The sequence below is a fragment of the Phalangium opilio genome, unplaced genomic scaffold, assembly GCF_054372755.1.
Source record: "Phalangium opilio isolate 3A_F unplaced genomic scaffold, DU_Popi_V2 ptg000003l_1, whole genome shotgun sequence".
In the NCBI taxonomy this organism is placed as follows: domain Eukaryota; kingdom Metazoa; phylum Arthropoda; class Arachnida; order Opiliones; family Phalangiidae; genus Phalangium; species Phalangium opilio.
In genome coordinates, this window is record NW_028324145.1 from 1,832,617 (window position 1) to 1,850,961 (window position 18,345).

Sequence of the window (18,345 nt, forward strand, 5' to 3'; positions counted from 1 at the left end):
TATTTACACGTTTAAATAATCAGGTTTAGATTTAATAATAGAAGAAAAGATCATATTGGCATTTAGACCAGTGAAAAGCCTAATGGTAAACGGGTATTAGCTACGGAATGCATCATGGTGGCAATTAGATCAGTGGAAGGGCTAATCGTTATTGGGTTATAGCTTAGAAGTTTTCATTCTTATTATGGTGCGTATTGACTTTCAGTGCGTCCAACCACAAGTCAGCTTTGGTGATATTTAACGTTAACACTCATGTTGGCAAACTTAGAAAATCGTTGAGGTGAAACGAGACTGTAGTGTTTATACTGCTAACCAGTTGTGAATGTAGCTATAAGAAAATAGGGTTAACAGTTGAGGCATAGACAGTTGGGCCTTTTCAAAGACATAAAGGTTATATCTCTCCAAAATCTATACACTTCATTTCCTGTTTTTTTCCCATTTACTTATTAAATGTGTCCAAGACGTATCATTATTGGATGTAAATGTCGTCTGCTTTACTGTATATTCGCTATGCTCGGAATGCTGGTTTAAAAATTCGTAAATTTTTACTTCAAAAAAGAGAAATAATTCTATATCTAGGTTAATAAGTTTGTAGTAGTAGTCCTCCTCTTGACTCGGAGAGGTAATATTTTGGTTTTTAGAACTTGTTACACTAGTGCAACGCGTTAGCAGTTCGCCTCGTGTAAAGAAATCCTACAAAACCTTAATATTTTCTTTTTTCATAATTTAAAAGTAATATATAGATATATTTTTCGCAATTTCGATGCCTTTGGTAGTTTTGTAGCTATAAAGATCCGTTTTATTTTGATATTCCAAGAATAATTTTTATATTATAATTTGAAATAGTTGTTTATATATTACTTAAGCTATACCACATCTGTACATTAACGTTGGAAAACTACATGCGGGTTAGACATAAACGTTTTCAATCTGAACGTGTTTGAAACATAAACGTTTTCAATCTTAACGCGTTTGAAACATAAACGTTTTCAATCTTAACGCGTTTGAAACATAAACGTTTTCAATCTTAACGCGTTAGAAACATAAACGTTTTCGATCTAAACGCGTTTCAAACATAAACGTTTTCAATCTAAACGAGTTTCAAACATAAACGTTTTCAATCTAAACGCGTTTGAAACATAATCGTTTTCAATCTAAACGCGTTTGAGACCTAAACGTTTTCAAAACAAACGCGTTTGAAACATAAACGTTTTCAATCTAAACGCGTTTCAAACATAAACGTTTTCAATCTAAACGCGTTTGAAGCAGATACTTTTTCAATCTATGCGCGTTTGAAACGTAAACATTTTCAAACTATACGCGTTTGAAACGTAAACATTTTCAAACTATACGCGTTTGAAAAATAAAAATTTCAGAACTAAACGCGTATAGGCTGGGCTCGTGTTTAAAAAGGCGTTGCATTTTCCCGTTTAGGAAAACGTTTAGAATCTAAACTTCGTTTTTTCTGTTTACTCTCTAAAACTCTTCCGTTCGACCTTGTAAATGTCTGGGCCCTTTCTCTGCTCTCTAACTCTTTCCTGATGAATTCTAATAGATTAGCTACTACCAGGAATATATAGATTTACTACTTGGAATCTATAAGAGGCCATAGACCCCATACAAATATCTGATTGACTGTGAGTGGAAGCGCCAAAAACTTTTAAACCACCTGCTCCTCCTTCCTCGCCTCTCATTGGTTATGCGAATGTGTGGGGCAGATCGAGATCATGACCTTTTAAGCTGTCGTCTGCATCAGTTTCGGCTCCGAAATGGTCGGAAAGTGCGAGAACTTGGAACAGTTTGACGTTAACGACGTTTATGAGGCGGAAATTTCTCTAATTGTAACTAAAGTCGACGATTAAGAAGTTAGTGTAGCTCGAAATTCAGTATTGAAAACGAATGCTATAATAATTTCGAGAAAAGATGACGTTACCTCCCCTTAAACCCTAAGCCTTTGCATAGGGATACTGATGTTTTGTTTTTGTATAACTTTGGTGAAGAGTGGAAGGAATTAAATTTTTACTCCACCTTATGAGAATAGTAATATCGAGTTTTTAACGGAAAGCAAGTCTCACCTTCTTTTTAGAAACGTAATCCTTGGTCTACTTGTTCAGACGACGCATCATGTTTACATTCGGGTTCACCGCACATAGGTCGTGGGAGTCGCAGCGCAGGTCGCAAAATACGTCAAGTAAATTATGTATGACGTCAACGGTGACGGTTTCTACACCGCCTCCCCTATCAGTCAGACACCCAGGCCCATAAAATGGTCTCTTAAGGATTCCAAGTAGTAAATCTATGTATTCCTGCTACTACTATTTGGTTTGAACCGTCAAGCTTTCTGCTGTACTCTAACGCTAGGTCGTATGGAATCATCTTTGTGATTGTGTGGTGGAAAAATACTCCACCTGTTGCTAACCCAAAAGATTCCAAACTCCTTACTTCAACGATACATTGGTCATAGAATGTACGCAATGCTGATATGTCGCTAGAACGCGAGAGAGTAAGACGCCAGTATACGCCAGTTTCACTGGCGTATAAAGGCGTACTCCCTGTGGCCTGGGGAGGGGGTTTCCCTCTTTTCGTTCTTCTCTCTAGGCGGTACCGTGCCTGAAGGGGGAAAATATGGTTGGGGGGGGTTGATGACGTCACGTATCACGTGATGAGGTGGCGGGAAATTTGAATTTATAGGGGTATTATTTCGGTGTATTTTTAGGATATTGTGTCTAATTAAGATATAATTTACGGGTAATTCTATAGGTTCATTAGCCCCTTTCTATACCAATCCTGCCGGTAATGTTATTCTTTGTTTGTATGCATGCTTATGTTATTGTTATCCTAAAGAGCTAGTTTTAATTGAGATAAGGTTTACATTGCAAAATACATTTACAAATTAAGCTACGACGCGGTTCTAGGTGTACTCATGTTTTGTATTGTTACTATTAGATGTATCTTTAGGATATTGTGTACATTTAGGATATGATTTATTGGTAATTCTATAGGTTCAGTAGACCTTTTCTACACCCCCACCCAGCCTGTAATGCTATTCTCTGTATGATTTTGAGGTCTCCATGGATGCTTATGTCATACTAAAGAACCAGTTTTAATTGAGATAAGGTCTACATTGCAAAAGGTACCAATGAAGCTACGACGCGGTTCTAGGTGTACTCCTTTTGTGTATTGGTTATTAAGTTACAGGGTTAGAACAATAGTACATTTTAATACCATAAACGTGGTATTACGGCAGTTTTTGCATAGTTTGGTAGTTGATTAGAAGTTAAAATGAAGCAGTACTGCTAAAACCTCATAAATAAAATTTGATTCAAGCTTTAATACGAATTTGGAGAATAAGTAAATTACTGGAGTTAAAATGCGAAATATTACTAAAAAAAACATCAAAAAATACTGGTTACATAGAATACATGGTAAATAAGCACAATACTAGTTATTAAATTAAAAATCCTCATAGGATTGACTGAAAAATATATATTTTCCTACGCGCTAAAATCATTACTAAAGAACATCATTAGAAAATACGAATTACAATGGTTTTGATAACAAACAAATTCACTGAAATGCAAAATTAATACTACTTCATAAAAAATGGTGGTACAAGATGATTAAGCACATAAACATTTACCATCATAGAAAATAGAACAGTATTACTGCATGCGAGATTTATTAAGTACATATATACCAATGTACCTTCATAGAAAATATAGCATTACTACTTTTAACATGATTTAAAAGCTACATTGGTTGTTAGACGATTTTAGTACAAATATTAGGCTAGTTATTAAACTAAAATGTTCACAGGATTGACGAAAAAATATATTTTTTCTGACGCGCTATACACGCTAAAATAATGATATACGATTAAGGATAAAAATATGGAGATATTACTAAACAAGTTGGGAAAACCAAAATCTTACCTCTCCGAGTCAAGAGGTCTACTACTACAAACTTATTTACCTAGATATGGAAATATTTCTCTTTTTTGAAGTAAAAATTTACGAAATATTGAAGCAGTATTCCAAGCATAGCGAATAATACAGTAAAGCAGACGACATTTTACATCCAATAAGGATAAATCTTGGACACATGGAAATCAGTCAATGGGGAAAAGAACAGGGAATAAGTCTACGCTTCAGCTGTTTACCGTATATTCTGATAGCTACATTCACAACTGGTTTGCAGTGTAAACACTATCGTCTCGTCTCACCTCAACAATATTCTTAGTTTGCCAACATGAATGTTAACGTTAAATAACACCAAAGCTAAATTGTAGCTAGACGCACTAATAGTCAATGCGCACCATAAAGAGAATAAAAGGTCTGTAGCTACTACCCGTTTGCCATTAGCCGTTTTACTATTCTAATTGCCACCATGATCTTTTCTTCTATTATAAAATCTTATACTGATTATTTAATAGTGTATTTAACTTTCGGCTCACTCTGAACCGTTGATGTCTCTTCATTTCAGACACGAAAATCAAAGCCCAAAGTTTACTTCACCTCAGGCCTCAATTATTTACTCTTTGTTTCACTAAGCCTATTGCGGATGATACTTAATATACCCGCCGGAGTCTAGGTCTTAGTTTTCTTCATGAAATCACTAAACCAAGGATTATTCTATATACAGATGTAGTATAGCTTAAGTAATATATAAACAGCCATTTCAAATAACAATATTAAAAAAATCTTTGGAATATCAAAATGAAACAGAGCTTTAAAGCTACAAAAGTACTAAATGCATCATAATTACGAAAAATACTTCCACATATTCACTTTATATTATGGAAAAAGGGAATATTAAGGTTCTGTATGATTTCTTAACACATCAACACAAGGCTAACTGCTAACGCGACGCACTAGTGTAACAATTGACGGACACACACAGACAAAAACATAGACTGCTTTTTAACTCTTTCCGTATTAATTTTGAGTTGAGAAACAAGATTATCTTTAATATTTAAATAAATATAATTATTTTTAATTATTTTAATCTTCAATAATTAACATTAATAATAGTTAAATCGTTTAAAATAAAGTCTTCAATAATTAACATTAATAATAGTAAAATCGTTTAAAATAAAGTTATACCTATTATCATCTCAAACTTTGCTAATATTGACGTTTAAATTGAAGGGTACCCCTCTTGCCAGCTTTCTTCAAATTTTGGGGTATGTATACGATTCGTTTCCATTATAATAGTAAAGAAAAAGCGCAATTGCGAAAATCTTTGGTGGCGATCCCACCTTAGGGAGGCTATACGTTTCTCGTAACCCTAGCTGATCGCCGCGTATATCCTAAAACCAAACGATGATAATGGAGTAGAAGCCAATGAAACAGATTGGTGTCAATGTGGAATACACGGAAGACCAGTAGATGGTGGTGTTAGAAGCCAGAATGTACAGACTGGTGTCCAAGTGGGATGGACAAAGACCAGAAGATGGTGGTGATTAGAAGCCAGTATGTACAGACTGGTGTCCAATTGGGATGGACAAAGACCAGAAGATGGTGGTGATTAGAAGCCAGTATGTACAGACTGGTGTCCATGAGGGATGGACGAAGATCAAAAGATGGTGGTTATTAGAAGCCAGTAAGTACAGACTGGTGTCCGTGTGGGATGGACAAAGACCAGAAGATGGTGGTGTGAGAACTCAAGTAGAGGAGCCATTTCCGTGACTGTGAAAGCAGTTCGAAAATGGCGAACACGTTTGTTCCGATTTGGAAACTGCGAACGCGGTCACGTGGGTGTAACAACAGACACACAGACAGACACACACGATCGTTACAGAACCTCTCCGTGACATACGTCACTCGGAGAGGTAAAAACGTTACTATAATTATTATCCAAAAACAAAAACTACACTTATACAAAACAGTATAAATTCAATACTAGTTTTTAAACTAAAGTGCTTATATATACTATTTGAAAAAAGCTTACTAAATGCCTAAATATTACCAAAAAACGCTGCGTATTCGTTAAAATATTGTTACATGTTAATAGTTGAAATACGTTAATATTACTATAAATAATACTGGAGATACTGATTAAAATACTGATACTAGGTATCTAAAATATATACAAGTAACTTATGTGAAAAATGTCAAAGATTCTGGTTAATATAACCGTATGGGGTAGTTTTATAGTCAGATATTACTTTAACTTTATCCACTACGACCTGATATGTTTTGGTTTGGTTGATCGTGATCAGAGTGTGATCTTGTAGACGTCTGATTTGAGGGCCAATAGGAACTTGAACCGAGTTCATTTGAGGTTCACCTTCATTGTTTACTCCCAATAGTTTCTTCATTGTTTCGAAATTTATATAATTTTCTGTAGAGGCGTTTAAATAAAATCCTTTAACTTTAATAATGTTGGTTTTAGTGCCGGTTTTAGGGTCTAGAATGTCCATAGAATAGTTCTTTGGTCCAGCACTCCCCCATTCGCAAGTATACGCATCTGGTCCATAAGATTCTAATTCATTTTTAAGTTGCCCCAAATAATCGCCTGTGGGTAGCAAATGAGCGCCGTCTGGCGAGAGGTACACAAAACTGCCAGTGTCACAATAAAAAAAAGAGGTCACCGATCTTTTCAAGATGCTTTAATAAATGTAATCGCGCCATAGCTGTTTTGTAACAAGCGATAACTACGTTTGTAATATTTAAAAAGTTGAACATTTTCAAATTTTTGAAAAATTCGTTTTGATTATTAACATCAAAATTGTGTTCTAAAATTCCTTTTGATTATTAACATCAAAATTGTGTTCTATTACATTGAATAGAAAATGTGGGAAATACCCTTTAGCGGGGTCTAGTATACCAAAAGTAGGGGAAACTTTGCTAAAGCTACAGGGATAAAATTATAGGAATCCAGATATAACAAGTTATACAATATCATTTCTAAAATTCGAGTTCCGTTAATTTTCAAAGACGGAACGAATTTCTCATCTCTATTAATGCACTGTTAGAAAAAAAGGTGTTTCATGGGTGTTCGGAAATACCTTAAGGTGTTTATACACTCTTTTTGGAGTGTTTTTTAACTGAATTGGTGTTTTCTTCGTAAAAAGGTGTTAGTTGACTCTTTTTAGGTATTTTTTAAGGAAATTGTGATTCACTGGTACGTAGACACACCTTTAGGTGTTAATTGACCCTTAATAAATTGTTTTTTAAACGGAAATAGTGTTTTTAATATAAATCTGTTCGAATGGTGCGAATAAACACCTTGGGCTTTACTTTACACATTTTAAGCTGATATCAAAGTTTCAAAGTTTCAAAGTTTATTTTGGCATAGTTAATACAAAAGCTCATGAGGAGGGACCAAGTCTTCAAGCGACTTATTGCCCTCCTTAAATTTCTGAAGATTAACGTCAATTGTACAACAAAATGATATAAAGAATATTAAAAGAGAATAACCATAAAAAATAATATAAATTAAAATTTAAATAAAGTTTTGCAAATACATTTCTTAAGATTAACGTCATATCTTCATATGGTGTGTTTTTTTAAGTGAAAGGTTATTGATATGAGCTTAGAGGGAAATAATCTACTAATTCTACCTGCACAGTGAAGCATCCTAAAAATAACCCAAAGATTTTAAAAATCTAAATTATTTTACATTTCTTAGGACTAGCTTATTCTAATATTTGAAGGAATTTATACTTATTTTGATTTTTCAATCATTGGAAATAATTCTCAAAGAGTTCAATATGCTGGAATGTCTTGGAATTAGAGTAATTCATAAAATTATCACTTGAATTTCCCCTTGACACAGGTTTTTATCTCTCCGAGTGACGATGACGTCACGGAGAGGTATTACACTGGACGTATCTGTGTGTCTAAGATGAAACAAAGCTTTATAGCTACACAACTACTAAAAGAATCATAATGCCGAAAAATATTTAAAATATTTCCATTTAATATTCTGCAAAAAGAAAATGTTATCCTTTTGGAAGAGATCTTATCGTCCTACTCGCTTTATATTAACTTTGATATGCGTGTTGTGTCTCGATTCAGATGCAATCTTCATTACTCGTTCTATATTAACTCTCTTTTTTGTCATTCCAAAGAAAGAAGTTTATCTTAAGTAATTAAATATATATAAGTGCTATGAATTATTTTAATTGTCAGTATTTTACGTTAATTATAATTACGTAGTGTTATTAAGACGTTTCGCGGTCAATAACTACAGGACTAACTTCAGTTAAAGATATAGAATTTATTACTGCAACAGCTAAAATCCAGAATGCAACCGTTAGGGTCAAAAACATTTGAAAAACTAAAGTCCACGTTCTTTATATTCTCGAGAAATACCATCGCGCGCGCCTATAAAACTAACGGTTAATTCTGCGCGTGATAGTAGCCAACACTCGGCTATCCTGCAATTTTAACCTCCTGGATAATTTACAGTTTTCGAAAAGTTGTTAACAAATTAAAATTCTCTTAATACACTAAACTAAATTTAAAAGTGAAATTTGCAAGCGGTCTGGCATCCTTTTTGTCGATGCGATCGTCGTAGAATAGGCTTTTCCTTATCCGTTTCGGTGGTCGTGATGGATGTAGATGGTTCGTCATTTATTGTATTAATGGGCGAAGTACAGTAATCATCTTCATTCGCAGATGAATCTCCCTCGCTGTCTTCCGGTATAATGTACCGTTTTAATTTATCGGCTGAAGTTACATTTCTGTAAGCTTTTTGTGTTCGTTGAATTTCTGGCAAGTCTTCAATAAGGTAACGATCGTAGTTCAATTTCTTTGTCACGACGTAAGGTCCTCTATACTTTGGACAGGTTTTCCGGGGGTCTCCAGTTGACGTTGGATCCTTTTTCACCAAAACCATATCCCCAGGTTCAAAGTTGGGAGCCTATGCTCGCTTAACATTGTGGCGCAGTCTTTGTTTCTGTTGATCGACTCTAATTTTTCGTATGGCTTCGGTGCGTTTCGCCATAATTTCGGTGTTGAATGTTTCTCGTACGGCTGGTGTAACAATGTCGCCTGCGGGGCTGTTCGATTGATAATTGAAGAGAAGCGAAAATGGTGTTGATTCGGTCGCTTTATGAACAGTATTGTTAATGCCCCATTGAACGTAGATCAGTTGTTGATCCCAGTCTTTTTCGTCATTTCGCTGGCAAAGACTAGCGATAGCTGGTGTGATGGTTCTGTTGAAGCGCTCGACTTGACCATTACCTCTTGGGGTAGCTGTAGCATTCTTAATGTGAATGATGTTAGCCGATTTGCATACGTTTTCGAAGGTTCGGCCGGTGTATGATGTTCCCTGGTCGGTGATAACACGCGTCGGAGCTCCAAAAATTCCAATTATTTCTTCCAAAAATTTGGATGCGGGAGTCATTCCAGCGTCACGTACAGCACGAAGTAACGTAAACTTTGTAAAACCGTCTACCACAACAATGAGATACGAGTTTCCTCTTACGCTTTTAATGAAAGGGCCCAAATGGTCCATGTGTATTGTGTGGAACGGTATACCGACTTTGTCAATAGAATGAAGCAGTCCTGGTATTTTCCCACCGGGCTGTTTCCTATACAGACATTCGAGACACGACGAGATGTATCTTCGAATGTATCGTCTCATTCTTGGAAACCAGTAATCTTCGGCTACCTTAGCGCAAGTTTTGTCTACGGCGAAATGTCCCATGTTATCATGGCATTTTCTGACAATTTGCCAACGTACTCGAGCAGGTACGACCCACGTCAATTTTGTTTCTTTCGTTTTCGGATTGACTATTCGTTTAAATATTCGACCTTCCACGGCAACAAATTCTTTGCGCACGCGTTCATCGTCTTTTGTGATATTTGTTTTCTTCGTCAATTGTTCTTTGATTGTTCTAATCTTGGGATCTTGAAGTTGGGCGGTTATAAGCCAATCTTCAAATGATAGTTCAGTGTGGAAAATTTCAAGTCCATTCGCTGCTTCAGTTTCTTCAGCTTCTTCCAATGGTGCTCGACTTAGAGCATCCACATGAGCCATTCTCAGCCCCGGACGGTGTTCAAATTCAGGAGTGAAATCTTGTATCTTGAGCCACCATCTGCCGATGCGCGGAACTAAGTTTTTCTTCGATAAAGCATTGCGCATCGAATTGCAGTCCGTGACGATTTTGAATGATTTTCCAAGTAGGTACGGACGAAATTTTTCAAGTGACCATACTACAGCGAGTGTTTCCAATTCATAAGAGTGGTACTTGCGTTCTTCGGCAGTTGTTGCTCGGCTTGCGTAGTGAATAGGGTGAAGTTTCCCATCTAGTCCGTTCTGAAGAAGTACGCTTCCTAACCCATTTTGGCAAGCATCCGTGTGGAGTTCAATTTTTCCGTTGTGATTGTACAATCCAAGTACTGGTCTTTCGACTAATTCGGTTTTTAAGTTTTTGAATGCGTTTTCTTGATCTTCTCCCCATATCCAGGTCGTATTCTTTCGGAGAAGGGACGATAGGGGTGCAGCTTTCAATGCAAATCCTTTTATAAATCTTCAAAAATAACTCGCGAGCCCAAGGAATCTTCTCAATTCGTGTTCATTCGTAGGCTTCGGGAAATGCTCTACACAAGCAATTTTTCGTGAGCCTGGTCGCAACCCTTCTTCGGTTATCTCGTATCCAAGGTAATCAATTTCACTTTGCAGAAAGGAACATTTCTTCAAATTCAATGTTAGATTTGCGTTTCGGAGAACTTCAAATATTTGTTGTAAGTGTTCGAGCCCACTACGAACTGTCTGTGAAGGAATTAGAATGTCATCCATATACGCCAACGCAATGGTGTATCGCAAGGGACCCAATACGTGATGAATTAATCGTTGAAAAACGGATGGTGCGTTAGTTAGCCCAAAAGGCATAGCTAAAAATTCATAATGTCCGTCGGGTGTTACGAATGCTGTCTTTTCTTGCGAATCCTTATGTACGGGAATTTGGTAATATCCAGATGCCATATCCAGACTGGTAAAGTATTTATTTCCATGTAATCGTTCCAGTTGATCGTCAATGAGTGGTAAAGGAAACGAGTCCTTTTTCGTCAGTTTATTCAAAGCACGATAATCTATGCAGATTCGTTCTTCGCCGTTTTTCTTTTTGACGATCAAAATTGGACTAGCGTAAGGTGAGTTTGAATCTACGATGATTCCGGCATCTTTTAATTCAGAAATTTTCACTCGCACCCTTTCACGTTCGGAATGTGATAATCGATACGGGCGATAAGTTATCGGTTGTGATGATTCTAATTCGATTTTCGTTGTCGCAAGATCGGTACGACCCAGTTCCAAAAGATTGTCGGCGAATACATTTCGATATTCGTTGATCATAAACATAAGTTGTTCGGCTTCCAGTGCTGATACTTTCGGTCCTATGTTTACATTTTCAATGGTAATTGGTTTACGGTTGGATGTGATGACTTCGGTTGTTAGGATATCGGTAATTGATTCGGTTTGCTCTCCTAGGAGGCAACATAGTTCGCCTCTGGTCATCTTTTGGTTCGGTTTGATGACAAGATCTTTTTCGGATATGTTGACAATGGGTAATACTGTATTGCCGTTTCCATCAACGGAAATGATACTTCTAGGAATACAGTGTTCATTTCCTGTATGATCGCGTAACTGAGCTTCAACTAATACATCTTGATTACGGTAAGATGTTTTGTCGGTGTACATTTCAATGAATCCAATGTAATTAGCTGGAATTACGGATGCTTCCTTGGCCCATAAATTTACTTTCTGTTTGGGTAGTTCCGGAATTTGGAGATTCATTAGGCATTCGTCCTCGCCTTCGTTTTCGTGAGTTTCCATGAAAAGTCTCACAGTGTTTTTACGGCGAACAATGGTGACATTTTCTTGTTCGGTGAAAGGTTGTCCGATAATAACTGGAATTATCTGGGCATCGTCTGGTACAACATGCATTTGTACTACGGCTTTGGCTTCTTCAACTTGAATTTCGGCTGTGACTATTCCAACAGGCCTTGTGCTTCCTGCTCCATATCCTCCAATTATGCATCCTTCCGGCGGAGCTTCGTATTCCAATTGTAGCTCATCAGCGGTACTTTTCCGAAGAGCAACGCACTTGCTTCAGAGATCGAGATAAGCCTTAACGTCTTTTCCATTAATTACTGCGTTCTTAAAATATTTTGCGTTCTTGTCGGACTTATCCAACATATCATATACGTGATGCAGAGCCTTTACGTTAGTATTTTTGTTTTGGCCACTGTTTTCACTAAACTGTTGTTTATTGCCGTCGGTGAATCGGTTTCGCTTAGACGGACGAGTACATTCCCTGGATATGTGTCCATAGTTGTTGCAGTTGAAACACCTGATTTCGCCTTGTTCGTTAAAGTAGGGATCTCTTTTCGTACGCCATTCCTTTTTCCCCGACGTTTTGGGCGATTCAACTTTCGGTAAATTCGTGCTTGGTTCTATTCCACGGCTTGTTTGACCTTCTTTTGTAGTAATGACTTTATTTTTGACAGTTGATGATCTTGATAAACGCAGACGTTCTTCTAGCATCTTGATACTCCGTAATAATTCGGGTGGCGTAGCATAGTCTCTATTACTGACTGCCATTATCAGTTGTTGGTCGTTCAACCCAGTGACAATGTATTCTACCATTGCTGCTTCCTGCATTCCACAGGCACGAGCCTTAGCAACTTTGTCATGGTAATATGATTCGATAGGTTCATTCAGTTGACGAGTTCGTTTTTCCATATCTCGATAGAGTTGTTGAGCTGACTGCACGGAGGGGAACCATTCCCGCAATTGTGCCTTCCACTCGTTCCACGTATAACGTATTGTTGACAATCCTTCATACCAGGTTCTGGCTGTGCCCTGAAGCTTCGGTAGAGCATGGTGTACGATGACTTGATCGGACCATTGATAAGTGAGTGCTACGTCGTCTCCTTTTTTAATCCACATATCAATCGTTTGATGGGGTACAGCTACGGGGTCGAATATCGGAATAAGCTTTCCGGCATCTCCCCAATGATGATGTTCGGCTTGATTCGGTTGATTTGGTACGGGATTTCCTTGCGGAATAGCCAATACAGCGGTCATAGCTTGTTGCATCGCTGCAGCCATAGCTTCTTTCATGGTTTTCCCAAAATCGCTTAGTAAAACGTCTCCCATTACTTGACTATCTCCGTTGTTTGATTCGTGGTCACTGTCCGACATGTTTGGATAGTTTTCAGCAACAGCTTCGTCAAAATTCAGATGTATACGCCTCAATTCGCGGTTCAGATTTCGGAGTGGCTCACTTAATAATTCTTTCGGTTGACTTTGATTCGGTCGGCTTCTTCGAGGAGTATCCGAAGTCTGTTGTTTTTCCCTTTCGAGTCTTTCTTTGGTTTTACGTTTCGTACTGTCCCGAAGATTATATCTTTCCATTCGGCGTTTGCATGATGTTCAGCGTTGATAAATTATCCCACTTCTGATATGTTATTAAGACGTTTCGCGGTCAATAACTACAGGACTAACTTCAGTTAAAGATATAGAATTTATTACTGCAACAGCTAAAATCCAGAATGCAACCGTTAGGGTCAAAAACATTTGAAAAACTAAAGTCCACGTTCTTTATATTCTCGAGAAATACCATCGCGCGCGCATATAAAACTAACGGTTAATTCTGCGCGTGATAGTAGCCAACAGTAGGTTTAAGAAATTTAATTCCATAAATAATTTTAAACATAGCTATCTATAAAGTTATACTTCTAGGAAACACCTATATCAGAACTTTTGTAAATTTTGGGTATATAAGGTGATTGATTCACACTAAGAGATAAGAAATGCGCAATTGCGTGAACCTTTGTTGGAAGCTCTGCCATTAGGAGGCTAGACGTTTTTCATGTCTCACGTGTGGACGTGTGGCGTATGTGGTGTACACGAAAGACTAGTGCATGGTGTTGTTGTTAGAAACCATTAAATACCGGTTAGCATTAGGTGAAACAATTGGTTGTTAGACAGCAGATGAAGGTGTAACGGATAGTTAATGATTGACGTTAAATAAAGATGGATATAGCAAAGAAGTAACATTTTCCGAATTTCTGTATACTGCGAACGCGTTCCGGAAATTACGAACACGTTTGCTTCGATTTGCCAACTGCGAACGCGGTGACAGACAGACCCACAGACACGTCCAGTCACTCGGAGAGAGGTAAAAATTCTACTTCATTACTCTATCGCCACACTTGTTTTTCTAATGGTATATACCACATACACGCTAATCTGTACTTATTGTCTTCCGACAACACCATCATATAGTCTTCTGTGTTTACCACATACACGCCAATCTGAAACATTGGCTTCTACTCCATTATCATCGTTGGGATTAAGATGTACGCGCGATCGGCTTAAGTTACGAGAAACGACTAGCCTCCTAATGGCAGGGTTTCGACCAAAGGTTAGCGGATATTCGTACCATTTGTGAATGAATCGCCTTATATACCCTAAATTTCCAAAAATCGTGAAAACAGTTTACGCTAGAAGTCAAACGTTAACAATAGCTATGTTTAAAATCATTTTAAGATTAACGTTTCTTCAAACCACTTAACTAGAATTAAGGCAAAATACTGACGATTAAAAAAATTAATATCATTTATATTTATTTAAATATTTAAGATAATCTTCTTTCTTCGGAACGACACAAGTGAGAGTTTATATAGAAAGAGTAATGAAGATTGCATCTGAATCGAAACACTATGGACATATCAAAGTTAATATAATAATATAAAGCGAGTAGGATAAAATTATCTCTTACAAAACCATACCATTTTCTTATTGTAGAATAGTAAATGAAAATATGTTAATTGTTTCGGCATTACCATTCTTTTAGTAGTTTTGTAGCTATAAAGCTCTGTTCCATTTCAATATTCCAAGAACATCTTTTAAAATAATATTTCAAATTTGGTGTTTACTTTTTAATTCAGCTTTACTACATTTATATACAGTGTAAACGTGAAATTAAACTTTCCTAGTCACACTGAATGCTACTTCTAAAGATTTTGGTAAGCGTTGTTCGGTTTGGTTCCATGAATTCGTGTGTCTTTGAGGAGGTCTTGACGGTTCACAGTGAGCCGAAACTTAAATACACTTTTGAATGATATAAATCAGGTCCTTAAATAGAACTATTGAGGATATACAGTAAAGGTTAAACGTAACCATTTCGCACGCGTATCAATTCTTACACGGTTGAATAAGGCTTACAGCAGAAAAAACGTTTACCCTTAATCCACTGGATTTGAGCAGCAGATTTTGAGCAGCTATTTTGAAAGACTAATCTAAGGTAACTCATGTGTTTTGAAAAAAATAATTTCAAAAAACACCTTTTACAGAGTTGATAGACACCTTTCTGGTACAATTATAATCCTCTATTAAGGGTGATGGTTTAAACCTAACAAGAATTAAAAAGCACCAACGTCAATGGAATTTAAAAACACCAAATTAGTCTCAAAAAGACCTTTTTTTAAAGGGTTTATTAACGTTTTTTCTGGTATTAATATACACCGCTATTCAAAGTGAATAAAACACCTCACAGGATATAAAAAGCACCTTCAGAGAAGGTATTATTTCGCACCGTTTTCAAAGGTGCGTATTGACATCCTCTCGAATGGTGCTTTTAAACACCAATAGGGGTGCTGCTGGGGATGCATTAGGAAACACCTCTAAAGGTGTCAAACAGTTCCATTTTTTTTAACAGTGTGATTTCTCTAATAAGCAGCTGATTATCATAGTTACTGCCAAAGTATGACAGTCTGATGACGTTCTTAACGGCATGCAATTGCATTAAATAATCTTAAAATAATGATATAGGATTTCCACCTGAAAAATGTGGTTTACGCTTACCAAACTTACTACACATAATACAACTAAAGTTTACGGATGTTTCATCTATACAAAACTCACTCACCGTTATGCTAACTAACAGGATAGCCTGGTGTTCATAGGCTTCTAACGTTTCCTGACAAACCTTCGTTTGTATACATTCTACGTCAAAGAAAATGTACATAAGGTTAGGCTGATTGAGTTTCGGTTTCTTAACTGAGAGAACTTTGATAAACTGGATATTACATAAGTGATTGCTCGGTTAATATTTTTTACAGACCTGACAATATATCTCTCCGCAAATATGATATTCAGATCTTCGAGAAAAATCGATGATCTTTAAGGGGAAGAGCACTTAAAATGATCTGTTTTAGTTCGAATCAAGCATCTATAATAATAATTTTACATAGATGAAATTTTTTTCGTATATATTCCGAACTTAAAATATTTTTCATTGGTATAAAACCAATATTTAAGTAAGAAATAATTATTCCGGCGGAGACTGTTTTTGGATGTAGTTATTCGAATCCAGTGATGGCAATAATTATCAGAATTTTTTGACTGATATATCGATGTATAGGGATTTCACAGCTTTATAAATTAAAGCGATTTTTATTTCAATCAGACCATTAATGCCAATGTTATAAGAGAAAAACTGAAAAAAGGCAATAAATTCATAGATGGCGCTCATTCTACACAGAGTTAATAAATAAACCTCTTTGAAAATGTAGGAAGGTTTCCTCCTACAGTCCTACTACAGCAAAATTCCATCTGATATTTATGAGATGCTGGAAGGGGTAGGAATAGTATGTCACTCTTCTGCCGCACTTGCATTACGGTTTATTGAAAGGGTTTATCAATCCCTTTTGTTATCATGTTTAGGCATACGACCGTGGGGGTCGGATATTAGTGAAAAGAATTCGCCATGTTTCTGAATTAGGTACGAGAATTCGCAGCCCTGTCCAACCTCTCCCATATAATCCGAGTTTGCGCTTCCAATTACCTTATCTTAACAGATCTTACCCTAAATCTAGGAGGTTAAAAAATTGGTTGCTAAAACTCATTTTCTATTCAATTCGGGCTTGTTAGTCTTGTGCATTTTTCGCTTGTAGTGGACAAGAAGCAGAAGTGCACAATCCCTCTTAGCTAGAGTATATTTGTAGTTTTTATTTAAACCTCGCTTGATTACGTTACTGTTTTTGAACATGGATAAAAACCAGGAATTATTAAATAATGACAATAAAATTCAATCGTCCATCGCTAAAGTTTTAAACCGAAAAAAAACGACCGCCCAGTAAAACTTTGTCCAGAAAGAAAAAACATAAGGAATTCCGAAAGGAAATTTTGAGTATGAACACTACACTCTAAGAAATGGAAGTGTTAAAAAGGTGTTAAAACGGTGTAAACACCGTAAAAACACCCAAAAGGGTGTTTTATTACCTTGAGTTTTTAGAGGCCATTTTAAAGTGTAAATTCGGTGTAAAATAACACTATTAAAACACCGTTCGAAATTAAACATGAAAAAATATAATACTGCGGGTCTCTTAAATAAGGTCTTTCATTTATTTTTCATTAATGTTTTAAAACAGTAAAAAATTATTGAAAAACGTACTTGTTAAACCTTTTTTTAAAGATGATATTCATGAAAGAAAACAGTTTTATCCTTTAAATAAAATTAACAAAGAAATTGGTAATCTGGCGGTGTTGTACCTTCATAAAACTATGCTAAACGTGTTAGGCGACACTCTTACAGGTGTTAAGCGATACTCTTAAAAAACGAGACTAGGTTAGATACTGGCCTCACAGTAGGGCCAGCTTGAGAAGCCAAAGTGGGGCACTTGCTTTTGTGACGTGTTTTATCATTATTTTGAGAAAAATTAGAGTACTAAATGGATTTTTTTTTTGTAAAATCTGTAGTGCAAATTAGATTAAACGCGTTTCTGGTGCTCGAAAAACTCTTAGTGAAAAGAGATTATTAAATTTAACAAGAACGTCTATATCTACTGCTTGAATATTATAGCCTCCAAAACTAATTTATTACCCTATGCATTTGTACGAATTGAAAACTTTCTGCCTTTTTCAGAAGTTTATAAACCCGTAATAATTACTTCATGTGCAACAACCCTCGCTTAAAGAGGTATAGTTCTGCTTGTGAGAACTTTCCTCCCTATAGGTGATGAAGTTCTATCAAGATGGAACCCTGCTATGAATATGGCATTGATTGCTAATAATACTGCGGAATGGCGGATAATGAAAATTTAATTAAACAGGAAAACCATACTCGATATTTGAGTTATGCCTCATGAGTGGTCAAAATGTAGCTACTATAGTGTTTTTTACGTCATCGGTTTTGCTCTTAAGTCTAGGAAAAGTACTAGAATTTCTACTACTATCCTACCAAATAATCTCCCACTTTTAAAGGTGTTATGCGACACTCTTAAAGGTGTGAAGCGACACTCTGAAAGGTGCTATGCCGCACCCTTTAAGGAGTTGCACAACACTAATATGAGAGTAAAAATTCACTTTCAGTGCGATATAAGA